The sequence below is a fragment of the Aulonocara sp. 'chitande type north' Nkhata Bay genome, linkage group LG7 (assembly GCF_057382095.1).
Source record: "Aulonocara sp. 'chitande type north' Nkhata Bay isolate Kocher_YH1m ecotype deep benthic linkage group LG7, A_spYH_male_GT1.1, whole genome shotgun sequence".
In the NCBI taxonomy this organism is placed as follows: domain Eukaryota; kingdom Metazoa; phylum Chordata; class Actinopteri; order Cichliformes; family Cichlidae; genus Aulonocara; species Aulonocara sp. 'chitande type north' Nkhata Bay.
The window spans coordinates 30630920-30657295 of record NC_141350.1 but is presented as its reverse complement, the minus strand read 5'-3'; the positions used below and the strand labels follow the sequence as shown (position 1 = coordinate 30657295).

At 48.9% G+C, this 26376-nt stretch overlaps 1 protein-coding gene and 1 long non-coding RNA gene across 8 annotated transcripts in view; both read right to left on the bottom strand.

The window, feature by feature from the left end:
- The window catches only part of sh3glb2b (SH3-domain GRB2-like endophilin B2b), a 99604-nt gene that overhangs the window by 29616 nt on the left and 43612 nt on the right, over positions 1–26376 (bottom strand). The window lies entirely within an intron of this gene.
- On the bottom strand, positions 228–2388 carry LOC147325458 (uncharacterized). Its single transcript, XR_015130567.1, has 2 exons — positions 2198–2388; positions 228–1834 (listed from the first exon to the last, which is right to left on the bottom strand). It is a non-coding gene; the product is annotated as an uncharacterized LOC147325458 (long non-coding RNA).

Here is a 26376-nt window from a genome sequence, read left to right as displayed (position 1 = left end):
ATTTTTGTTGGGGGGGCCAGGTAGGGGCACAGATTTGGAGAAGGGTGGCAGATTTAATTGGCAGATAATGTTTAAAAAAAAAATTCTACCAACCCTTAACCATAATTCAATAATCCTATAAACCTAATAACCAAATGCACTTTTAACTCTTATTAGAATGAGATTTTAACCACTACGGTGCAAAGTTTTTAGATACTGCGTTGATAAAGTACAAGAGATACAATCAGTGCTTTGTCAGTGTTTACTCAGCATTCAAGGACATCAATATTTGCATAGTATTTTTACTGACATATAGTGCACATATGTTTTGGGCAAAAACATTTTTGAAAATTAAAATACGAACATTTGTAACAAACAATTGACAAATTAGCCAATGCCAATGCAAAACTTTATCTGCCTGTTAAAAAAAGAAGATAATCTTCTCACAAACTGGTGTTTGATTTTGAAACAGGAAAAAAGTGGGGAAACAAATGAAAAGACTAACATTTGAATAAAACCTGAAAGCAAGTAAATACTTTCTCTGCTGCCTTATGGTAAACTTTGGTAATATTGATAAAGAACAACACTGGCTGATGATAAAATACAGTCAGCTGGCATGGTGACACTGCCAGTATTAACCTGCAGGGCTGGACTGGGACAAAAAAATTGGGCATTTTTACTACAGACCGACCCACCAGGTAGTAAAGCCATAAAGACTTTGAATGAAAACAAATGCTGTTGTGACAGTGATGTACAGTCTTGTTGGTATATGTATGATTTCTATACATTTTACGTCAGATAAAAACTTTGGTTGTAAGATTTAGATAATTATTTAATAAAAACTAGGTATTTTAAATGAGAATAAGAAAGAAAAGTATTTCTTTGTGCCCACCTTTCCCTGTTAATGCCCTACCTGGCCCCCTGGCAAAACTTTGCTAGACCCGCCCCTGCACAGTTACCAGCTGTCAGCTACATAAAAAAGGATCCTGGTGTTATTTATCTCTCAGAAACAGTTGATAACTTCAACTCATTCATGTCACCTAAAAGGTAAACCTGTTTCTCCATCACCTGTTCAGCTCTGATGATTCAGTAAGGACATCTCCTGGTTTCATCTTCATGTTTCCCTCTCACCACATATCTAAACAGACATCATGACCAGCAGCTTTACAGCTGTGGCTCCAGCAAACATCAGCTGATACTAGAAATTAATATTAAATACATTCTAACAACAGCTGATCAAGCTTAAACGTGCTGCTGTTGTTTAGCGCAATATCTGCTGGTTTCCTCTTTCTGGCGCAAAGTGGGCGATAAACAAACAAGAGAGAAAAGCCGATCAGCTGATCATTGATCAGTTTCATGATTGAAGTAGCAACAGGAGAAGGAGGGGGAGAGAATGAGAGAAGAGGCAGCTGTGCAGCATAAAGACAGAATAAATCCAGCTTTGTGTCTTTTTCCATTCTAGCTGAAGTTCGGGACAAACTGCGTCTCTTCTCAGCTCAATACGAAACGCGTAATATTTTCTCTGAATGAGGGACCATTCCATTTTTTTTAAGGAGCCGTTGGCAACTCTACTAACCTTATGAATAAAATAAAGTTCACTATCAGTAACATCATAGCAACCGAACAGCTGTATAAAAACTCCGTCAAGCTGGCTAGAACGCAGTATGAGTTATTGCAACTGACAGTAAAAAGTCAGCAACATGAAAATAAACTCCACCTAAACTTGGTTTATATCTGACCCAGATAGACTGCAGGTCATAACTTCTTACCTGAAGTTCAGTTCACCTGACACTCGGACTGGCGGCTGCTTCGGGTCTCTCCTCCTGCCTCCCCTTCCCTCATCCACCTGTTGCCTCTGTGGAAGCCCCGCCATAGCCACCACCAAACAACGGAGTTATTGCTACACATCGACCTGCATCTGGCCAATCCACCACCTCTCATTGTTCATGCCATTACAAAAAAAATAAAAAATAAGTCACTGGGGATATGCCCGATGGCCAGTCCAGCTATGTTAACCTGCAACCAAATTTGCAGCTCCATACAGCAATGTTACGACTTAGATTATATCTTATAACTCATAACTCTTATGTTAGCTGCCCTCAGTAGCATACTGTCTGAAATATTCCACGGCTGCAATAATTCTTTAAGTGTTATTTTTTTCCTTGGTATTCTAATTTCACCGAAGTTTACTAAACTCAACAAACTTAATATTACTTACCGGGACATTTATTCTGTCCTCATTTTCTTTCACCGAAAAATTGTTTCCTGCAGTGCCGTCTTTCGTGCTTGGCTCTCCTACCTTTGCTAACATGATGCACATAGCGCAGAAGCGATGCTGCATTCACTTACACTGGGATATCTGAGCGTCACCGTGAAAACATAATCGGACATTTGATATTTGATTGAATTTTATTGTTTTGCCTTTGGGGTGGCACCTGGGGTGGCCAGTCTGGTTTGGGGGGTGGCCTGTGCCCCCCCCCCCAGGCCACCCCGCTGGACACGCCATTGCAGACCTTTGACCACTCATAGCTAGTTACCATCTTCAAAATGACCTCATCGTAACACAGGAATAAGAAGAACTCAGTCTGCGATTAGTTTGGACTGAATGGAGCCATGTTTGCAATCCATCAGCGATAAATCAGTGAAAATCCCAAATCTGTCTACAAAAGAAAACATACATACTTCAAGCAAGAACCTCAGATATGAAACAGAAATTTAAACAGTGACTTAGCTGCTGCAGGACAGCAATTTAAGTGCAAACATGAGTGCTCAGTAACTTTGGTTTGATATAGCAATGTAACCAAAACACAGGTTGCTAACTGAGTCGAGTCCTGTACTGCAGAAAGAGAAGACGAGTTGAGCTCATCGGTTTAGACTGACTCAGACTGACTGTAACATTTGGCAATCTGTGTTTATAAATTAGTGACTGCGGTCGGTCTGAGTCATGATAGTTTGCAGACTTTTTGACGCTCATACAATAACCAGTTGGTCACAGTAAACACTGTGCAAATACTTCTTTAATATTAAAAAAATAGTTAATTCTGTAAATGACGGTTATAATTAATGGAAATGGGATGATATAGATGGAGTGGTTTAGGGCTACTAAAAACTCTTTACTGTAAGCAGTGTTTCCAGTTCAAAACAAAAGATGGTGAAAAACAGTAAATGTGACGTTCTCTTAGTGTTGCTCACACTATTTCTGTTCATACGTTAACCATAGTGAGAGACGTTAGTGTTTATTGTGCTTAGGAAATTCTGTATTTTGAGTCGAGGGTCCATGTGCTTTCATTTAAGTTTCTGAGTGAATCTTTGGTTTCGTAATTTCCTCAGAAGAGCTAGAAACTGAGACAGTTGTTTAGCGTGCTCACTTTAAGTTCTCGTTTATTCATTGTGTTATTTTTTCATCTTGTGTAAATAAAGTCCCTTTCACTTCACACGTGCTTCTCCGCGTGCTGTCTGCATTAGACTATGTCCACACTAACCCAGATAGATTTGAAAACGCCGTTTTCATCTGAAAACGCTCTGCTTCCACACTAGTGTTTTCAGTCGTTTTCACAAAGTTATGCGTCCACACTGAAACGGCCGAAAACGCTTATGTTCCAGTACTGTGCATGCGTGAAGCGCAAGAAGATTCGGCCTGCCTCATTTCTGTCTGACGTTTATTTACTTTCTGGCTCTTTGAAACGTCGCAGCAAAAGGTTGAGGAAAAGCACCAAGTTTTTTTAAATAGACTAACAATGAGGTGGAGTTGTTGCTGCGAGTAACACAAAAGTACAAAGTTGCAAAAGCAAGTGAGAATTAAAGAATTTGAAGAAAAGCTCTCTGGAGCATGTACAGACTGATATTAATCTTTAATAGGGCTGTCCAAGTTGAGAGCAAACAAAACAACTGCTGTATAATGCCCTTTATAACAATACAAGCATCACATGACTAAAATGCGTCACCGTTTTACAAAGTCTGCGTTTTCACTGTCCACACTGCGATGCAAACGCACCGTCTTCAAATGTATTCTTTTTCGAGAGCATTTTCAAAACGCGGCGTTTTCCTTGAGCAAAAACGTAGTCTCAGTGTGGACGGGAGGCCAAAACGGAGAGAAAACGATGCGTTTTCAAACGAAAACACATTAGTGTGGACGTAGCCTTAGAGTCCTCCCTTACCGCGCTCTCAGCCGTGAAAGCTTTGTTCTTCTAAAGCCAGCTACCCATATCAAGACAGGCCATTATTTCCTCACACCCAAAACATTAAAGATTTTTCTTCCTAGACCAGAACAGAACATCAAAAATGCTCAACCCCGGGCTTCTGCTTCCGGCCGATGGAGTAAGTAGCAGCGAAAGGCAGCTCCGCTAAGATTTTTGATTATCCAAACCTCCTGGGACACATATTGACTTTGATTTGGACCAAGATTCAACTGTACAAACTCCTCCTGACCAAAGCGAGTCATGAAGAGTAGTCGGAAATACACGCAAAAAACTTTGTCGTCAGCTTCTGCTACATCTGGCGGCGAAGAGCCACAACACGATATGGCGGACGAGAACTCGCCAATCTCCGTGAGGATCCTTCGGAGCGAATTGCAAGCCTACCGAGACGGTATGATGAACGATATTAAGATGCAGATAGATAACATGCATGAAAACTTACGTGAGGACATTTCCTCGCTAAGAGAAGAAGCTAAAGCAGACACCAATAAGCTTCGACATGAGCTATCACAGAAAATAGAGGCACTGCACGAAACTCATGCAGAAACAACAAGTATACAGAAGGACATGGAGCGGGCCCTCTGCGACACTACAGACAGGTTAACAGCCTTGGAGAAAGATCACGAAACCCTAAAGAAAGATTACAACAAGCTACACGACAAATGCCTGGATTTAGAAAATAGAAGCCGCAGAAACAATCTGCGTGTGGTGGGCATTAATGAGGACGCAGAGGGGGGAAACCCCAGCTGTTTCATGGCAGAATTTTTCTCAGAAGTGCTCGGGAAAGAAAATGATGATTCGCTTATCATGATAGACCGAGCCCACAGAACCCTCGCCCCGAAACCACGGACAGGGGAGCGCCCAAGAGCCATGATAGTCCGCCTGCACTACTACACCGACAGAGAGAAGATTTTACGATTGTCCAGGGAAAAAGGTCGCCTCTTCTACAAAGGATCACCTGTACACATCTTCCCGGACATGAATCCTGAGGTCAGCAAACTTCGAGCGTCATTCAACCCCGTGAAAGGGAAACTGCGGAATGCTGGCGTCCCGTACAGTCTGTACTACCCCGCGAAGCTGACTATAACGGTGAACAACGCTAAGCACTCATTCACAGATCCGCGCGAAGCAGAGAAGTTCGTCAGTACCCACGTCCAGAACCCAGCCACATCTACCGCTTAGCCACATCTTTACAAACATGACCCAGGAGGGAATAGCATATAATAATAGACAATCTTAAGGAGTTTAGTGGTGAGTCTGATGTCTACAGCCTGTAAAAAGCTGGACAAAAATTGTTTTTCTTTTCTTTGCAAATGAAGAAAGGGTTCCGGTTTGAGTTCATGAGGTTGTTCTTTAGTTTGGTTCAAGAAAGTTGTGAATTTCAGAGGATCACTTTTAGAAAGCTCAGAGTAAGATCCATCAACCACTCAGTAACAGTTAATAACTATTGGTACCTCTACTGAGAGAGCACCACAAAATCTTGTCAACTTTGTAACATGGAACTGTAGGGGACTCAGGGGACCAGTGAAACGAGGAAACATTTTAGCTCACTTAAAAAAAGTAAACGCGGATATAATCTTTTTGCAAGAAACGCATCTATAAGTACAAGACCACAACAGATTACGATGCAAATGGATAGAACAAATATTTCACTCTACGTTTAAAGCTGGAAGCAGAGGCACAGCCATACTGATCAAAAAATCGGTACCATTTACAGCAGCAAAAATACTACCAGACACTCAGGGTAGGTATGTTATTGTAACTGGCAAACTTTATGGTCATTTAGTTATGTTAGTAAATATTTACGCTCCGAATGTGGACGATGAGCAATTTATACGGTCGATAATATCAAAGCTTCCGGATATCGATACTCATCAATTAATCATAGGAGGTGATTTTAACTTGGTGTTAAATACTAACCTTGATAGATCATCGAGTAAACCTGCCAAAATATCTAAATCGGCAAAGGCCATCCAGGAATTTATGGGAAATTATGGAATAATTGATCCGTGGAGAGTTCAGAATCCTAATGTGCGACAATATTCATTCTATTCTCCGGTCCACCAGACATATACCAGGACTTTTTTTTAATCGATTCTAAATTTCTGCCATCAGTAAAGCGCTGTGAATATGGCACAATAATGTTGTCGGATCACAGCCCCCTCCTTTTGCAACTAGCCCTCGGGTTCAATCACACAACAAAGATATGGAGATTTGATAATAGTTTATTATCAAATAAACAGGGGATAGAAGACATTAAGAACCAAATTGATTTCTACCTGTCAATTAACAACACTCCGGATATTACCAAGTCTACCTTGTGGGAAGCACTAAAAGCGTACATTCGGGGGCAGTTAATTTCGCGGAAGAGTCTAATGAATAAACAACAAAGAGAAGAAGAGAGACGTATAAAAGACAAGATACAGGAAGTAGATAGACAACACACAGCGCGGCCCTCAACAGTCTTGCACAAGAAGAAACTGTCCCTGCAAGCTGATTTAGAATTGATGTATACCGCAAGAACAGTCAAGCTTCTAACCAGGGCAAAATATAAATATTATGAACAGGGGGAAAGGATGGGTAAAGTTCTAGCACAACAAATCAAGAGACAAGCAGCAACAAGATTGATCACAGAAATTCGCACCAATACGGGACAAATAACGAGGGACCCAAAGGAGATAAATAGTATATGTTAAAAGTCCGCTTGTTCACTGTAGCTGTTTTATACTACGTTACCCATGATGCACCTCGGTATCTGTACTTCCGGTTGGGAACGTGTTCAGCGCAGCGCTGCACAGATGAGAGGTGTGTCGGAGGAGTAACGTATTAACGTGCATTCGGTGTGAGTTAATACTGCGTGCGTGCTTACCATATGGCCACACACACACACATACCCATATACACACTCACACCCCCGTTACCTGCATGTGAATACTGTAATGCCTCCCTACCAACGCTGTACATCCTGTTGATGTCATCTGCCACCTCTTTAGTAAAGTTATTTGAACTACATCACTGTGGAGTACCATTCCTTCTGACCGAGGACGACTCAGTTGAAGCGTGATCGGCAATCAGTGCAAACATACATACATTACAAGTGGTCCTTCGAGCCGGATTCGCCTTGGCTGAGTTAATGAGATGGCAAACCCTCAGGATAGAGGTGCATCGAGTAGCCCCCGTCCAACGCGGGAGAAGAAACTTCCAGGACATCTGGTGGACTATGAGCACAACCTAACTGAGCCATCTAGCGCTCCAAGTAGTTCAAGCAGCTCCGACTATGAAGAGGATGAGAGATGGCAGAAGATGGAATCAGTTTGGAGCAGTGTCCTCCAACACATGACTCAACTGCAAGTGTCTATGGAAGAAACTCGTGGGACATTACTGAAGCGGGTGGAGCGTTTGGAGCAAGCTTCTAAACCTGGCAGTCCTCTTCCCCCAGAAACAGGAGCGTTAGAACAACCCCAACATATTTCCTCCATAACAGAAGTTGCACCACTACAACCTAGCAATGAGGTGTTACATGACACCACAACACCGGCGAACATGCCGACGCCAGTGGAAACATCTGCTCCATCACCTCCCCGTAAAGCGAGCCTTCACATTCAGCCAGTGCTGCACCCTGCCACTTATGTAGCTGCATCGACGCCACTCAGGAGACCTGGGCGATGCACTGCTGAACCCTTCTCATATCAGCGATCGGAACATCAGCTCCTGATAAACAGGCCAGGCCAGGTGCAGCTATTACATTCTGCATCCCCAGCTGATCAGCCACTACAACATGCTCATCTTTCAGTGCACCAGCTATCACAGGCTGTGGACCCAATGAGTCTGCAGCAGATGTCACATCCCGCTGCTCCTGTCTTCCAAGTCAGACATCCAGCTAATCCTGTGTACTTGCAGCAACCTTCACGTCCACCAGCGCCTGTGACCCAGCCATCACAGTGGACAGAAGCTCATCGCCCTGTGCCCACCATACTGCATCCTGAAGCTGTGCCTGATCCAGCTGGCAAGTACTATGTTCCTTATCCCTCAGGCAGTCACTATTCATCATCTTCCTCTGCTGAACACCATAATCCGCAGGTTGCCACAACTTACCCAGCAGGAACGCCTCTACCAAACCTGATGGAGATGATGGTGGCGTCTTCATATGGCATCCCAAAGCCTAAGCTGGTGATCTTCCGGTCGGGGAGAGAGAGTGACTTCGCCTTATTAAAGAAAGGGCTGGACAGCACCTTAGGGCCACATTCACATCTGGGAGAAGAGTACAAGTATCAGGTCCTACTAGATCATCTCGAGCATCCCAGCGCCTTACAGGTAGCCAAGCGCTACATTCACGACCGCACTCCCTACACTAGTGCAATGAGGGCGCTAGAGCAGAGGTATGGACAGCCAAGGCAGTTAGTCCAAAGTGAGCTTAGCACCATATTAAACTGCCCCCCTATTAGAGCTGGAGACTCTCAAGCTATTGAGGACCTCTCCCTGTCGGTATCCAGCCTGGTCGGGCTTCTCAGTACCATGGATGAAGTAGCAGCCAGCGAGCTTCATTGTGGTTCACATGTGGACAGACTGCTTACCAAGCTCCCTCTGAACTACAGGGACAACTTCATCGAGTACTGTATCACCCGGGGGATCATCCGCAGTGGCAGCAGCCGAACATACAATATGTACGACTTCTCAGAATGGCTCGAACGGAAATCCCAAGTCCTTCAGCTATCCAGACAAGCCTCTCAAATGCCCCCGGACAAGCCACGTCCAGAGAAGAACCTACTCAAAGCCTCAGCAGGGCTCAAGCCACACAACAGATCTGCTTCCATCTATTACGGCCCAAATCCAGCCCAAGCCAAGCTAAAACAGGAGGGAGAATCTACAGCTCCAGATCCGACAGTCCAACCTAAGAAGAAACAGAAGTTCAAACCTTATTGTCCATACTGCGAAGGGACAGAGCATTATCTGAATGGCTGTGATGGATTCAAAAGGCTAGACCTCAAAGCTATGGCTACCTGGATTACCGAGAAGGCCAAATGCTGGCGCTGTGGCCGTAAACATTCTCCAGAGCAGTGTACTCTGAAGAAGCCGTGCAGCACCTGTGGTGACCAGCATTTGTCGGTGCTCCATGACCTGGTTGAGGCCAAGAAGCGGGACCCTAACATACTAACTGTGAGTACTAGTATGGTCTACCTAGACTATTCAAGTCACTCAGGTCGTGTTATGCTTAAGGTAGTACCAATCCAACTACATCATGGGAGCAAATCACTGGATACATTTGCTGTGCTCGATGACGGCTCAGAGAAGACTGTTGTGCTTCCAGCAGCAGTTACAGCTCTAGGTTTGGAACAGGAGGAAGCAACACTCTCACTGAGAACTATCCGTCGAGATGTAATCCAGATGAAGGGAGGCTTTGTCTCATTTCAGGTGTCACCAAGGGCTAAGCCCAAAGTGAGGTACAAAGTAACACATGCCTTCACAGCCCAACAACTGAGCCTAGCTACTCAGTCATGTCCTGCTGAACAGCTAAAGAAGAAGTATCTTCACTTACAGAAAGTCCAGATTGAGGGATTTAACCAGATCCAACCTTTGGTGCTGATTGGCTCAGATAACGCTCATCTCATCACCCCTGTCCGCCCCGTCCTTCGGGGGTCGTCCAAAGGGCCAGTAGCTATCTGCACCAAGCTCGGATGGGCCATCCAGGGGCCGGCCAGTAGTATGCCTACATCTGAGGGGGACCTGCAGTGCCTGAACATGTGCCTTTCTCCTGCAGAGGCCCTGCATCAAGATGTGAAGCGTTTGTGGCAACTAGATGCTCCCCCCTACAGGACAGAGAAGGAGGTCACACGGTCAAAGGAGGACAGAGAGGCGGTAGCTATGTTGGAGACAAAGACAATCAGAGTCCCAGTAGACGGTGTCGAGAGATACGCCACTCCGCTGCTGAGAAGAAGGGACTTTCCACGGATGTGTGTCTCTCCTGAAGCAGTAAAAGGCCTCCTCAGATCCACCGAACGTAAGCTGGCCAAGAATCCTGATCTGACCCTCACATACAGCCAGGAGATCCACAGGTTAGTAGATTCTGGTTATGTTGTTAAGCTGAGCCCAGATGAGACACATAGCTCTTCCGAGTCATGGTATGTACCCCACCACATGGTACATCACAATAATAAGGCTAGGGTGGTCTTCAACTGTTCGTTTGAGTTTCAGGGGGCCGTCCTGAACCACTACCTCTTACCAGGACCTCCCTTGGGGCCCACTCTGCTGGGGGTATTACTCCGCTTCCGCCAACACCCTGTAGCCGTGAGTGGAGATATCAAAGCCATGTTTCACCAGATTCGGCTGCTCCCAGAGGACTGTCCTCTACTACGGTTTCTGTGGAGGGATTGTGAAACTGACCGGCCCCCAGACGTATATGAGTGGAGAGTTTTGCCCTTCGGAACGACATGTAGCCCCTGTTGTGCTATTTACGCCCTACAGAGACATGCAAGGGAGCACGAAGACACCCACAAGGACATCTGTGACTCTGTCCACACAGCCTTCTATGTGGATAACTGTTTACAGTCCCTATCCAACCCAGAAGAGGCAAAGCAGCTCATCGACCGAATGAGAGATTTACTCATTCAAGGAGGATTCGAGGTACGTCAGTGGGCGAGCAACGTGCCCGAAGTAGTTGCTCACCTGCCCGCTTCAGCTAGATCAGAGAGCTGCGAGCTTTGGCTGAACTTCAAAAGTCTCGACCCACAAGAGTCAACATTAGGACTCAGCTGGCACTGCCCGACAGATGTCCTGGGATATAAGCACCGCCCTATAACCTACTCCACGGTCACGCTGCGCAACGTGTACAAGGTACTAGCTACCCAGTATGACCCCTTAGGTTATATTTGTCCCTACACTACAAGGGCCAAGCTGATTGTACAGGCCCTGTGGAGCACAGAGAGAGGATGGGATGAGCTTATCGAAGGGAATCTACTTCAGTCCTGGCTTGAGTGGGAAGGCGAACTGTCACACCTTCAGCATGTCACCATTCCCCGCTGCTACACTCCTTCTCACAACTCCAGCAATGTGACATACGAGGCTCACATATTCTGTGACGCATCAGAAAAGGCGTATGGGGCTGTGGCTTATCTCCGAGTAATCGAGCAGCAACTGCCCATCGCCACATCATTCCTGATGGCTCGCTCCAGAGTGGCCCCACGCAAACAGGTGTCAATGCCCCGGCTGGAGCTTTGCGCAGCACTCACAGGAGCCCAATTGGCCAAATTACTCCAGACAGAGCTCACCATTCTCCTGCAATCGATCTACCTGTGGACAGACTCTACAACGGTGCTGCAGTGGATCCAGTCTAGTTCCTGTCGCTATAAGGTATTCGTGGGGACTAGAATCTGTGAAATACAGGAGCTGACATCTCCTGAACAGTGGCGGTATGTGACCTCTGACCTCAATCCTGCTGATGACATCACCAGAGGGAAACATCTCGCTGACCTAACTGTCCGCAATCGTTGGTCACATGGTCCACCCTTTCTGTCACAAACTGCTGACACTTGGCCTAAGTTGCCAACAGAGTTCCCGGCATGCAGTGAGGCAGAGCTCAGGAAGACTGCATTCTGTGGGCACGTTTCTGCATCCCCGACTTTACCGGATCCAACACAGTATGCCACGCTAGATGAGCTGATTGCTGCTACCTACCAGACCCAACACGGGGCGGCTGACGCTCCTATTACAGCAGCGGAGCAACTAGAAACCAAAACCATGCTGCTTCGCTCGGCACAGACTGACAGCTTCTCAGAGGAGGCCCGAGCCCTCCAGATCGGGCACCCAGTCCGCTCAGACAGCCGTCTTAGCGTGCTGTCCCCTGAATATGACAGTCTTACCGGTCTCATCAGAGTCGGAGGCCGCCTCCGTCGAGCTGCCGACTTAGATCCAGACAGTGTTCATCCCATTGTATTAGCAGCTGAACATCCCCTGACCAAGCTCATCATAAAAACTTATGATGACCAGCTCCTTCATCCAGGTGCAGAGAGGCTGTTTGCGGAAATACGGCGCACCTATTGGATTCTCAGAGGACGTCAAGCCATTAAGAAGCATCAGCACCAGTGTGTGGACTGTAGGAGATGGCGCGCCTCACCTTCTACACCCAAAATGGCTGACTTACCTTCATCGCGGCTGAGACTCTATAAGCCGCCGTTCTGGTCAACGGGCGTAGACTGTTTTGGGCCATACACGATAAAGATAGGTCGTAGAAGAGAGAAACGCTGGGGAATCATCTACAAGTGTCTTACAACCAGATGCGTGCACCTTGATCTCCTCCCTAGTCTTGACACCGATTCCTTCCTTATGTCATTACGCAGATTTATTGCACGCCGAGGAAAGCCATACGAGATGTGGTCTGATCGAGGGACCAATTTCAGAGGTGGGCACAGAGAACTCCAAACGGCGTTTGAAAACATGGAGCCGGACCTCAAGCAGCAACTGGCCAAGCAGACTATCAACTTCTGCTTCAATCCCCCACACTCTCCTCATTTCGGAGGAGCATGGGAAAGGGAAATCAGAGCAGTGAAGTCAGCTCTGCAAGTGGTCCTGAAGGACCAAGTTGTGGTGGAAGAAGTCCTACTCACTGCTCTCATAGAGGTTGAGGGCATTTTGAACTCAAAGCCGCTTGGCTATGCATCGGCTGACATAGCTGACCCAGATCCCATCACACCAAATCTTCTCTTGATGGGGCGGCATGATTCGGCACTACCCCAGGCAGCTTACGGCCCCTCAGGCACTCTTTCTAACAGAAGATGGAGGCACAGTCAGGTCATCAGCGACCACTTCTGGAAGCGGTTCATACAGAACTACCTCCCAGGACTGCAACTCCGACAGAAATGGAGGAGGTCCACTGACAACATGGCTGTGGGACAAGCTGTTATGATTGTGGACTGTAACTTGCCTAGAGGCCTTTGGCCTGTGGGTACCATTGCCAAAGTTTTCCCAGGGATTGATGGCGTTGTTCGAGCTGCCGAGGTCAAGGTTAAAGACAGTACCTATGTTCGCCCGGTAACTAAGTTGGTGGAACTTCCCAAAGTTCCTGAGGACTCAAATGACACTGTTTCAAAATAGAAGGACTCTAGCGGGAGTGTATTTGCCTACAAATACAGGGGCGGCTGTTAAAAGTCCGCTTGTTCACTGTAGCTGTTTTATACTACGTTACCCATGATGCACCTCGGTATCTGTACTTCCGGTTGGGAACGTGTTCAGCGCAGCGCTGCACAGATGAGAGGTGTGTCGGAGGAGTAACGTATTAACGTGCATTCGGTGTGAGTTAATACTGCGTGCGTGCTTACCATATGGCCACACACACACACATACCCATATACACACTCACACCCCCGTTACCTGCATGTGAATACTGTAATGCCTCCCTACCAACGCTGTACATCCTGTTGATGTCATCTGCCACCTCTTTAGTAAAGTTATTTGAACTACATCACTGTGGAGTACCATTCCTTCTGACCGAGGACGACTCAGTTGAAGCGTGATCGGCAATCAGTGCAAACATACATACATTACAAGTGGTCCTTCGAGCCGGATTCGCCTTGGCTGAGTTAATGAGATGGCAAACCCTCAGGATAGAGGTGCATCGAGTAGCCCCCGTCCAACGCGGGAGAAGAAACTTCCAGGACATCTGGTGGACTATGAGCACAACCTAACTGAGCCATCTAGCGCTCCAAGTAGTTCAAGCAGCTCCGACTATGAAGAGGATGAGAGATGGCAGAAGATGGAATCAGTTTGGAGCAGTGTCCTCCAACACATGACTCAACTGCAAGTGTCTATGGAAGAAACTCGTGGGACATTACTGAAGCGGGTGGAGCGTTTGGAGCAAGCTTCTAAACCTGGCAGTCCTCTTCCCCCAGAAACAGGAGCGTTAGAACAACCCCAACATATTTCCTCCATAACAGAAGTTGCACCACTACAACCTAGCAATGAGGTGTTACATGACACCACAACACCGGCGAACATGCCGACGCCAGTGGAAACATCTGCTCCATCACCTCCCCGTAAAGCGAGCCTTCACATTCAGCCAGTGCTGCACCCTGCCACTTATGTAGCTGCATCGACGCCACTCAGGAGACCTGGGCGATGCACTGCTGAACCCTTCTCATATCAGCGATCGGAACATCAGCTCCTGATAAACAGGCCAGGCCAGGTGCAGCTATTACATTCTGCATCCCCAGCTGATCAGCCACTACAACATGCTCATCTTTCAGTGCACCAGCTATCACAGGCTGTGGACCCAATGAGTCTGCAGCAGATGTCACATCCCGCTGCTCCTGTCTTCCAAGTCAGACATCCAGCTAATCCTGTGTACTTGCAGCAACCTTCACGTCCACCAGCGCCTGTGACCCAGCCATCACAGTGGACAGAAGCTCATCGCCCTGTGCCCACCATACTGCATCCTGAAGCTGTGCCTGATCCAGCTGGCAAGTACTATGTTCCTTATCCCTCAGGCAGTCACTATTCATCATCTTCCTCTGCTGAACACCATAATCCGCAGGTTGCCACAACTTACCCAGCAGGAACGCCTCTACCAAACCTGATGGAGATGATGGTGGCGTCTTCATATGGCATCCCAAAGCCTAAGCTGGTGATCTTCCGGTCGGGGAGAGAGAGTGACTTCGCCTTATTAAAGAAAGGGCTGGACAGCACCTTAGGGCCACATTCACATCTGGGAGAAGAGTACAAGTATCAGGTCCTACTAGATCATCTCGAGCATCCCAGCGCCTTACAGGTAGCCAAGCGCTACATTCACGACCGCACTCCCTACACTAGTGCAATGAGGGCGCTAGAGCAGAGGTATGGACAGCCAAGGCAGTTAGTCCAAAGTGAGCTTAGCACCATATTAAACTGCCCCCCTATTAGAGCTGGAGACTCTCAAGCTATTGAGGACCTCTCCCTGTCGGTATCCAGCCTGGTCGGGCTTCTCAGTACCATGGATGAAGTAGCAGCCAGCGAGCTTCATTGTGGTTCACATGTGGACAGACTGCTTACCAAGCTCCCTCTGAACTACAGGGACAACTTCATCGAGTACTGTATCACCCGGGGGATCATCCGCAGTGGCAGCAGCCGAACATACAATATGTACGACTTCTCAGAATGGCTCGAACGGAAATCCCAAGTCCTTCAGCTATCCAGACAAGCCTCTCAAATGCCCCCGGACAAGCCACGTCCAGAGAAGAACCTACTCAAAGCCTCAGCAGGGCTCAAGCCACACAACAGATCTGCTTCCATCTATTACGGCCCAAATCCAGCCCAAGCCAAGCTAAAACAGGAGGGAGAATCTACAGCTCCAGATCCGACAGTCCAACCTAAGAAGAAACAGAAGTTCAAACCTTATTGTCCATACTGCGAAGGGACAGAGCATTATCTGAATGGCTGTGATGGATTCAAAAGGCTAGACCTCAAAGCTATGGCTACCTGGATTACCGAGAAGGCCAAATGCTGGCGCTGTGGCCGTAAACATTCTCCAGAGCAGTGTACTCTGAAGAAGCCGTGCAGCACCTGTGGTGACCAGCATTTGTCGGTGCTCCATGACCTGGTTGAGGCCAAGAAGCGGGACCCTAACATACTAACTGTGAGTACTAGTATGGTCTACCTAGACTATTCAAGTCACTCAGGTCGTGTTATGCTTAAGGTAGTACCAATCCAACTACATCATGGGAGCAAATCACTGGATACATTTGCTGTGCTCGATGACGGCTCAGAGAAGACTGTTGTGCTTCCAGCAGCAGTTACAGCTCTAGGTTTGGAACAGGAGGAAGCAACACTCTCACTGAGAACTATCCGTCGAGATGTAATCCAGATGAAGGGAGGCTTTGTCTCATTTCAGGTGTCACCAAGGGCTAAGCCCAAAGTGAGGTACAAAGTAACACATGCCTTCACAGCCCAACAACTGAGCCTAGCTACTCAGTCATGTCCTGCTGAACAGCTAAAGAAGAAGTATCTTCACTTACAGAAAGTCCAGATTGAGGGATTTAACCAGATCCAACCTTTGGTGCTGATTGGCTCAGATAACGCTCATCTCATCACCCCTGTCCGCCCCGTCCTTCGGGGGTCGTCCAAAGGGCCAGTAGCTATCTGCACCAAGCTCGGATGGGCCATCCAGGGGCCGGCCAGTAGTATGCCTACATCTGAGGGGGACCTGCAGTGCCTGAACATGTGCCTTTCTCCTGCAGAGGCCCTGCATCAAGATGTGAAGCGTTTGTGGCAACTAGATGCTCCCCCCTACAGGACAGAGAAGGAGGTCACACGGTCAAAGGAGGACAGAGAGGCGGTAGCTATGTTGGAGACAAAGACAATCAGAGTCCCAGTAGACGGTGTCGAGAGATACGCCACTCCGCTGCTGAGAAGAAGGGACTTTCCACGGATGTGTGTCTCTCCTGAAGCAGTAAAAGGCCTCCTCAGATCCACCGAACGTAAGCTGGCCAAGAATCCTGATCTGACCCTCACATACAGCCAGGAGATCCACAGGTTAGTAGATTCTGGTTATGTTGTTAAGCTGAGCCCAGATGAGACACATAGCTCTTCCGAGTCATGGTATGTACCCCACCACATGGTACATCACAATAATAAGGCTAGGGTGGTCTTCAACTGTTCGTTTGAGTTTCAGGGGGCCGTCCTGAACCACTACCTCTTACCAGGACCTCCCTTGGGGCCCACTCTGCTGGGGGTATTACTCCGCTTCCGCCAACACCCTGTAGCCGTGAGTGGAGATATCAAAGCCATGTTTCACCAGATTCGGCTGCTCCCAGAGGACTGTCCTCTACTACGGTTTCTGTGGAGGGATTGTGAAACTGACCGGCCCCCAGACGTATATGAGTGGAGAGTTTTGCCCTTCGGAACGACATGTAGCCCCTGTTGTGCTATTTACGCCCTACAGAGACATGCAAGGGAGCACGAAGACACCCACAAGGACATCTGTGACTCTGTCCACACAGCCTTCTATGTGGATAACTGTTTACAGTCCCTATCCAACCCAGAAGAGGCAAAGCAGCTCATCGACCGAATGAGAGATTTACTCATTCAAGGAGGATTCGAGGTACGTCAGTGGGCGAGCAACGTGCCCGAAGTAGTTGCTCACCTGCCCGCTTCAGCTAGATCAGAGAGCTGCGAGCTTTGGCTGAACTTCAAAAGTCTCGACCCACAAGAGTCAACATTAGGACTCAGCTGGCACTGCCCGACAGATGTCCTGGGATATAAGCACCGCCCTATAACCTACTCCACGGTCACGCTGCGCAACGTGTACAAGGTACTAGCTACCCAGTATGACCCCTTAGGTTATATTTGTCCCTACACTACAAGGGCCAAGCTGATTGTACAGGCCCTGTGGAGCACAGAGAGAGGATGGGATGAGCTTATCGAAGGGAATCTACTTCAGTCCTGGCTTGAGTGGGAAGGCGAACTGTCACACCTTCAGCATGTCACCATTCCCCGCTGCTACACTCCTTCTCACAACTCCAGCAATGTGACATACGAGGCTCACATATTCTGTGACGCATCAGAAAAGGCGTATGGGGCTGTGGCTTATCTCCGAGTAATCGAGCAGCAACTGCCCATCGCCACATCATTCCTGATGGCTTGCTCCAGAGTGGCCCCACGCAAACAGGTGTCAATGCCCCGGCTGGAGCTTTGCGCAGCACTCACAGGAGCCCAATTGGCCAAATTACTCCAGACAGAGCTCACCATTCTCCTGCAATCGATCTACCTGTGGACAGACTCTACAACGGTGCTGCAGTGGATCCAGTCTAGTTCCTGTCGCTATAAGGTATTCGTGGGGACTAGAATCTGTGAAATACAGGAGCTGACATCTCCTGAACAGTGGCGGTATGTGACCTCTGACCTCAATCCTGCTGATGACATCACCAGAGGGAAACATCTCGCTGACCTAACTGTCCGCAATCGTTGGTCACATGGTCCACCCTTTCTGTCACAAACTGCTGACACTTGGCCTAAGTTGCCAACAGAGTTCCCGGCATGCAGTGAGGCAGAGCTCAGGAAGACTGCATTCTGTGGGCACGTTTCTGCATCCCCGACTTTACCGGATCCAACACAGTATGCCACGCTAGATGAGCTGATTGCTGCTACCTACCAGACCCAACACGGGGCGGCTGACGCTCCTATTACAGCAGCGGAGCAACTAGAAACCAAAACCATGCTGCTTCGCTCGGCACAGACTGACAGCTTCTCAGAGGAGGCCCGAGCCCTCCAGATCGGGCACCCAGTCCGCTCAGACAGCCGTCTTAGCGTGCTGTCCCCTGAATATGACAGTCTTACCGGTCTCATCAGAGTCGGAGGCCGCCTCCGTCGAGCTGCCGACTTAGATCCAGACAGTGTTCATCCCATTGTATTAGCAGCTGAACATCCCCTGACCAAGCTCATCATAAAAACTTATGATGACCAGCTCCTTCATCCAGGTGCAGAGAGGCTGTTTGCGGAAATACGGCGCACCTATTGGATTCTCAGAGGACGTCAAGCCATTAAGAAGCATCAGCACCAGTGTGTGGACTGTAGGAGATGGCGCGCCTCACCTTCTACACCCAAAATGGCTGACTTACCTTCATCGCGGCTGAGACTCTATAAGCCGCCGTTCTGGTCAACGGGCGTAGACTGTTTTGGGCCATACACGATAAAGATAGGTCGTAGAAGAGAGAAACGCTGGGGAATCATCTACAAGTGTCTTACAACCAGATGCGTGCACCTTGATCTCCTCCCTAGTCTTGACACCGATTCCTTCCTTATGTCATTACGCAGATTTATTGCACGCCGAGGAAAGCCATACGAGATGTGGTCTGATCGAGGGACCAATTTCAGAGGTGGGCACAGAGAACTCCAAACGGCGTTTGAAAACATGGAGCCGGACCTCAAGCAGCAACTGGCCAAGCAGACTATCAACTTCTGCTTCAATCCCCCACACTCTCCTCATTTCGGAGGAGCATGGGAAAGGGAAATCAGAGCAGTGAAGTCAGCTCTGCAAGTGGTCCTGAAGGACCAAGTTGTGGTGGAAGAAGTCCTACTCACTGCTCTCATAGAGGTTGAGGGCATTTTGAACTCAAAGCCGCTTGGCTATGCATCGGCTGACATAGCTGACCCAGATCCCATCACACCAAATCTTCTCTTGATGGGGCGGCATGATTCGGCACTACCCCAGGCAGCTTACGGCCCCTCAGGCACTCTTTCTAACAGAAGATGGAGGCACAGTCAGGTCATCAGCGACCACTTCTGGAAGCGGTTCATACAGAACTACCTCCCAGGACTGCAACTCCGACAGAAATGGAGGAGGTCCACTGACAACATGGCTGTGGGACAAGCTGTTATGATTGTGGACTGTAACTTGCCTAGAGGCCTTTGGCCTGTGGGTACCATTGCCAAAGTTTTCCCAGGGATTGATGGCGTTGTTCGAGCTGCCGAGGTCAAGGTTAAAGACAGTACCTATGTTCGCCCGGTAACTAAGTTGGTGGAACTTCCCAAAGTTCCTGAGGACTCAAATGACACTGTTTCAAAATAGAAGGACTCTAGCGGGAGTGTATTTGCCTACAAATACAGGGGCGGCTGTTAAAAGTCCGCTTGTTCACTGTAGCTGTTTTATACTACGTTACCCATGATGCACCTCGGTATCTGTACTTCCGGTTGGGAACGTGTTCAGCGCAGCGCTGCACAGATGAGAGGTGTGTCGGAGGAGTAACGTATTAACGTGCATTCGGTGTGAGTTAATACTGCGTGCGTGCTTACCATATGGCCACACACACACACATACCCATATACACACTCACACCCCCGTTACCTGCATGTGAATACTGTAATGCCTCCCTACCAACGCTGTACATCCTGTTGATGTCATCTGCCACCTCTTTAGTAAAGTTATTTGAACTACATCACTGTGGAGTACCATTCCTTCTGACCGAGGACGACTCAGTTGAAGCGTGATCGGCAATCAGTGCAAACATACATACATTACAAGTGGTCCTTCGAGCCGGATTCGCCTTGGCTGAGTTAATGAGATGGCAAACCCTCAGGATAGAGGTGCATCGAGTAGCCCCCGTCCAACGCGGGAGAAGAAACTTCCAGGACATCTGGTGGACTATGAGCACAACCTAACTGAGCCATCTAGCGCTCCAAGTAGTTCAAGCAGCTCCGACTATGAAGAGGATGAGAGATGGCAGAAGATGGAATCAGTTTGGAGCAGTGTCCTCCAACACATGACTCAACTGCAAGTGTCTATGGAAGAAACTCGTGGGACATTACTGAAGCGGGTGGAGCGTTTGGAGCAAGCTTCTAAACCTGGCAGTCCTCTTCCCCCAGAAACAGGAGCGTTAGAACAACCCCAACATATTTCCTCCATAACAGAAGTTGCACCACTACAACCTAGCAATGAGGTGTTACATGACACCACAACACCGGCGAACATGCCGACGCCAGTGGAAACATCTGCTCCATCACCTCCCCGTAAAGCGAGCCTTCACATTCAGCCAGTGCTGCACCCTGCCACTTATGTAGCTGCATCGACGCCACTCAGGAGACCTGGGCGATGCACTGCTGAACCCTTCTCATATCAGCGATCGGAACATCAGCTCCTGATAAACAGGCCAGGCCAGGTGCAGCTATTACATTCTGCATCCCCAGCTGATCAGCCACTACAACATGCTCATCTTTCAGTGCACCAGCTATCACAGGCTGTGGACCCAATGAGTCTGCAGCAGATGTCACATCCCGCTGCTCCTGTCTTCCAAGTCAGACATCCAGCTAATCCTGTGTACTTGCAGCAACCTTCACGTCCACCAGCGCCTGTGACCCAGCCATCACAGTGGACAGAAGCTCATCGCCCTGTGCCCACCATACTGCATCCTGAAGCTGTGCCTGATCCAGCTGGCAAGTACTATGTTCCTTATCCCTCAGGCAGTCACTATTCATCATCTTCCTCTGCTGAACACCATAATCCGCAGGTTGCCACAACTTACCCAGCAGGAACGCCTCTACCAAACCTGATGGAGATGATGGTGGCGTCTTCATATGGCATCCCAAAGCCTAAGCTGGTGATCTTCCGGTCGGGGAGAGAGAGTGACTTCGCCTTATTAAAGAAAGGGCTGGACAGCACCTTAGGGCCACATTCACATCTGGGAGAAGAGTACAAGTATCAGGTCCTACTAGATCATCTCGAGCATCCCAGCGCCTTACAGGTAGCCAAGCGCTACATTCACGACCGCACTCCCTACACTAGTGCAATGAGGGCGCTAGAGCAGAGGTATGGACAGCCAAGGCAGTTAGTCCAAAGTGAGCTTAGCACCATATTAAACTGCCCCCCTATTAGAGCTGGAGACTCTCAAGCTATTGAGGACCTCTCCCTGTCGGTATCCAGCCTGGTCGGGCTTCTCAGTACCATGGATGAAGTAGCAGCCAGCGAGCTTCATTGTGGTTCACATGTGGACAGACTGCTTACCAAGCTCCCTCTGAACTACAGGGACAACTTCATCGAGTACTGTATCACCCGGGGGATCATCCGCAGTGGCAGCAGCCGAACATACAATATGTACGACTTCTCAGAATGGCTCGAACGGAAATCCCAAGTCCTTCAGCTATCCAGACAAGCCTCTCAAATGCCCCCGGACAAGCCACGTCCAGAGAAGAACCTACTCAAAGCCTCAGCAGGGCTCAAGCCACACAACAGATCTGCTTCCATCTATTACGGCCCAAATCCAGCCCAAGCCAAGCTAAAACAGGAGGGAGAATCTACAGCTCCAGATCCGACAGTCCAACCTAAGAAGAAACAGAAGTTCAAACCTTATTGTCCATACTGCGAAGGGACAGAGCATTATCTGAATGGCTGTGATGGATTCAAAAGGCTAGACCTCAAAGCTATGGCTACCTGGATTACCGAGAAGGCCAAATGCTGGCGCTGTGGCCGTAAACATTCTCCAGAGCAGTGTACTCTGAAGAAGCCGTGCAGCACCTGTGGTGACCAGCATTTGTCGGTGCTCCATGACCTGGTTGAGGCCAAGAAGCGGGACCCTAACATACTAACTGTGAGTACTAGTATGGTCTACCTAGACTATTCAAGTCACTCAGGTCGTGTTATGCTTAAGGTAGTACCAATCCAACTACATCATGGGAGCAAATCACTGGATACATTTGCTGTGCTCGATGACGGCTCAGAGAAGACTGTTGTGCTTCCAGCAGCAGTTACAGCTCTAGGTTTGGAACAGGAGGAAGCAACACTCTCACTGAGAACTATCCGTCGAGATGTAATCCAGATGAAGGGAGGCTTTGTCTCATTTCAGGTGTCACCAAGGGCTAAGCCCAAAGTGAGGTACAAAGTAACACATGCCTTCACAGCCCAACAACTGAGCCTAGCTACTCAGTCATGTCCTGCTGAACAGCTAAAGAAGAAGTATCTTCACTTACAGAAAGTCCAGATTGAGGGATTTAACCAGATCCAACCTTTGGTGCTGATTGGCTCAGATAACGCTCATCTCATCACCCCTGTCCGCCCCGTCCTTCGGGGGTCGTCCAAAGGGCCAGTAGCTATCTGCACCAAGCTCGGATGGGCCATCCAGGGGCCGGCCAGTAGTATGCCTACATCTGAGGGGGACCTGCAGTGCCTGAACATGTGCCTTTCTCCTGCAGAGGCCCTGCATCAAGATGTGAAGCGTTTGTGGCAACTAGATGCTCCCCCCTACAGGACAGAGAAGGAGGTCACACGGTCAAAGGAGGACAGAGAGGCGGTAGCTATGTTGGAGACAAAGACAATCAGAGTCCCAGTAGACGGTGTCGAGAGATACGCCACTCCGCTGCTGAGAAGAAGGGACTTTCCACGGATGTGTGTCTCTCCTGAAGCAGTAAAAGGCCTCCTCAGATCCACCGAACGTAAGCTGGCCAAGAATCCTGATCTGACCCTCACATACAGCCAGGAGATCCACAGGTTAGTAGATTCTGGTTATGTTGTTAAGCTGAGCCCAGATGAGACACATAGCTCTTCCGAGTCATGGTATGTACCCCACCACATGGTACATCACAATAATAAGGCTAGGGTGGTCTTCAACTGTTCGTTTGAGTTTCAGGGGGCCGTCCTGAACCACTACCTCTTACCAGGACCTCCCTTGGGGCCCACTCTGCTGGGGGTATTACTCCGCTTCCGCCAACACCCTGTAGCCGTGAGTGGAGATATCAAAGCCATGTTTCACCAGATTCGGCTGCTCCCAGAGGACTGTCCTCTACTACGGTTTCTGTGGAGGGATTGTGAAACTGACCGGCCCCCAGACGTATATGAGTGGAGAGTTTTGCCCTTCGGAACGACATGTAGCCCCTGTTGTGCTATTTACGCCCTACAGAGACATGCAAGGGAGCACGAAGACACCCACAAGGACATCTGTGACTCTGTCCACACAGCCTTCTATGTGGATAACTGTTTACAGTCCCTATCCAACCCAGAAGAGGCAAAGCAGCTCATCGACCGAATGAGAGATTTACTCATTCAAGGAGGATTCGAGGTACGTCAGTGGGCGAGCAACGTGCCCGAAGTAGTTGCTCACCTGCCCGCTTCAGCTAGATCAGAGAGCTGCGAGCTTTGGCTGAACTTCAAAAGTCTCGACCCACAAGAGTCAACATTAGGACTCAGCTGGCACTGCCCGACAGATGTCCTGGGATATAAGCACCGCCCTATAACCTACTCCACGGTCACGCTGCGCAACGTGTACAAGGTACTAGCTACCCAGTATGACCCCTTAGGTTATATTTGTCCCTACACTACAAGGGCCAAGCTGATTGTACAGGCCCTGTGGAGCACAGAGAGAGGATGGGATGAGCTTATCGAAGGGAATCTACTTCAGTCCTGGCTTGAGTGGGAAGGCGAACTGTCACACCTTCAGCATGTCACCATTCCCCGCTGCTACACTCCTTCTCACAACTCCAGCAATGTGACATACGAGGCTCACATATTCTGTGACGCATCAGAAAAGGCGTATGGGGCTGTGGCTTATCTCCGAGTAATCGAGCAGCAACTGCCCATCGCCACATCATTCCTGATGGCTCGCTCCAGAGTGGCCCCACGCAAACAGGTGTCAATGCCCCGGCTGGAGCTTTGCGCAGCACTCACAGGAGCCCAATTGGCCAAATTACTCCAGACAGAGCTCACCATTCTCCTGCAATCGATCTACCTGTGGACAGACTCTACAACGGTGCTGCAGTGGATCCAGTCTAGTTCCTGTCGCTATAAGGTATTCGTGGGGACTAGAATCTGTGAAATACAGGAGCTGACATCTCCTGAACAGTGGCGGTATGTGACCTCTGACCTCAATCCTGCTGATGACATCACCAGAGGGAAACATCTCGCTGACCTAACTGTCCGCAATCGTTGGTCACATGGTCCACCCTTTCTGTCACAAACTGCTGACACTTGGCCTAAGTTGCCAACAGAGTTCCCGGCATGCAGTGAGGCAGAGCTCAGGAAGACTGCATTCTGTGGGCACGTTTCTGCATCCCCGACTTTACCGGATCCAACACAGTATGCCACGCTAGATGAGCTGATTGCTGCTACCTACCAGACCCAACACGGGGCGGCTGACGCTCCTATTACAGCAGCGGAGCAACTAGAAACCAAAACCATGCTGCTTCGCTCGGCACAGACTGACAGCTTCTCAGAGGAGGCCCGAGCCCTCCAGATCGGGCACCCAGTCCGCTCAGACAGCCGTCTTAGCGTGCTGTCCCCTGAATATGACAGTCTTACCGGTCTCATCAGAGTCGGAGGCCGCCTCCGTCGAGCTGCCGACTTAGATCCAGACAGTGTTCATCCCATTGTATTAGCAGCTGAACATCCCCTGACCAAGCTCATCATAAAAACTTATGATGACCAGCTCCTTCATCCAGGTGCAGAGAGGCTGTTTGCGGAAATACGGCGCACCTATTGGATTCTCAGAGGACGTCAAGCCATTAAGAAGCATCAGCACCAGTGTGTGGACTGTAGGAGATGGCGCGCCTCACCTTCTACACCCAAAATGGCTGACTTACCTTCATCGCGGCTGAGACTCTATAAGCCGCCGTTCTGGTCAACGGGCGTAGACTGTTTTGGGCCATACACGATAAAGATAGGTCGTAGAAGAGAGAAACGCTGGGGAATCATCTACAAGTGTCTTACAACCAGATGCGTGCACCTTGATCTCCTCCCTAGTCTTGACACCGATTCCTTCCTTATGTCATTACGCAGATTTATTGCACGCCGAGGAAAGCCATACGAGATGTGGTCTGATCGAGGGACCAATTTCAGAGGTGGGCACAGAGAACTCCAAACGGCGTTTGAAAACATGGAGCCGGACCTCAAGCAGCAACTGGCCAAGCAGACTATCAACTTCTGCTTCAATCCCCCACACTCTCCTCATTTCGGAGGAGCATGGGAAAGGGAAATCAGAGCAGTGAAGTCAGCTCTGCAAGTGGTCCTGAAGGACCAAGTTGTGGTGGAAGAAGTCCTACTCACTGCTCTCATAGAGGTTGAGGGCATTTTGAACTCAAAGCCGCTTGGCTATGCATCGGCTGACATAGCTGACCCAGATCCCATCACACCAAATCTTCTCTTGATGGGGCGGCATGATTCGGCACTACCCCAGGCAGCTTACGGCCCCTCAGGCACTCTTTCTAACAGAAGATGGAGGCACAGTCAGGTCATCAGCGACCACTTCTGGAAGCGGTTCATACAGAACTACCTCCCAGGACTGCAACTCCGACAGAAATGGAGGAGGTCCACTGACAACATGGCTGTGGGACAAGCTGTTATGATTGTGGACTGTAACTTGCCTAGAGGCCTTTGGCCTGTGGGTACCATTGCCAAAGTTTTCCCAGGGATTGATGGCGTTGTTCGAGCTGCCGAGGTCAAGGTTAAAGACAGTACCTATGTTCGCCCGGTAACTAAGTTGGTGGAACTTCCCAAAGTTCCTGAGGACTCAAATGACACTGTTTCAAAATAGAAGGACTCTAGCGGGAGTGTATTTGCCTACAAATACAGGGGCGGCTGTTAAAAGTCCGCTTGTTCACTGTAGCTGTTTTATACTACGTTACCCATGATGCACCTCGGTATCTGTACTTCCGGTTGGGAACGTGTTCAGCGCAGCGCTGCACAGATGAGAGGTGTGTCGGAGGAGTAACGTATTAACGTGCATTCGGTGTGAGTTAATACTGCGTGCGTGCTTACCATATG